The sequence below is a fragment of the Tarenaya hassleriana genome, unplaced genomic scaffold (genome assembly GCF_000463585.1).
Source record: "Tarenaya hassleriana unplaced genomic scaffold, ASM46358v1 Cleome542, whole genome shotgun sequence".
In the NCBI taxonomy this organism is placed as follows: Eukaryota; Viridiplantae; Streptophyta; class Magnoliopsida; order Brassicales; family Cleomaceae; genus Tarenaya; species Tarenaya hassleriana.
In genome coordinates, this window is record NW_010968062.1 from 2648 (window position 1) to 3302 (window position 655).

Sequence of the window (655 nt, forward strand, 5' to 3'; positions counted from 1 at the left end):
ATTCATGGTATTGACTATGATGAGACGTTTTCGCCTGTAGTTATGCTGAAGTCCATCAGGATCCTACTTGCCATAGCCGCATATTATGACTATGAGATATGGCAGATGGATGTCAAGACTGCGTTCCTTAACGGGAACTTGACCGAGGATGTGTACATGACACAACCCGAAGGTTTTGTCAATCCAAGGAACCCGGGGAAGGTGTGCAAGCTTCAGAGGTCCATTTATGGACTAAAGCAGGATTCAAGAAGCTGGAACCTTCGCTTTGACGAGACAATCAAAAGGTTTGGTTTCTCACAGAACGAAGACGAGCCGTGTGTTTACAAGAAGGCTAGAGGGAGCACAGTTGTATTTCTGGTGTTGTACGTGGATGACATTCTCCTTATAGGGAATGACGTTCCTACCTTGCAAGACGTTAAGTCTTGGCTAGGAACGCAGTTCTCTATGAAGGACCTAGGAGAAGCGGCCTATATTTTAGGCATCAAGATCTATAGAGATAGATCGAGGCGTCTTCTAGGATTGTGTCAGAGTACTTACATCGATAAGGTCTTGAAACGGTTCAAGATGCAAGATTCCAAGAAAGGAACCTTACGGATGAGCAGTGGCACAGTACTCTGCAAGAGTCAATGTCCTACGACACCTGATGAGCGAGAAC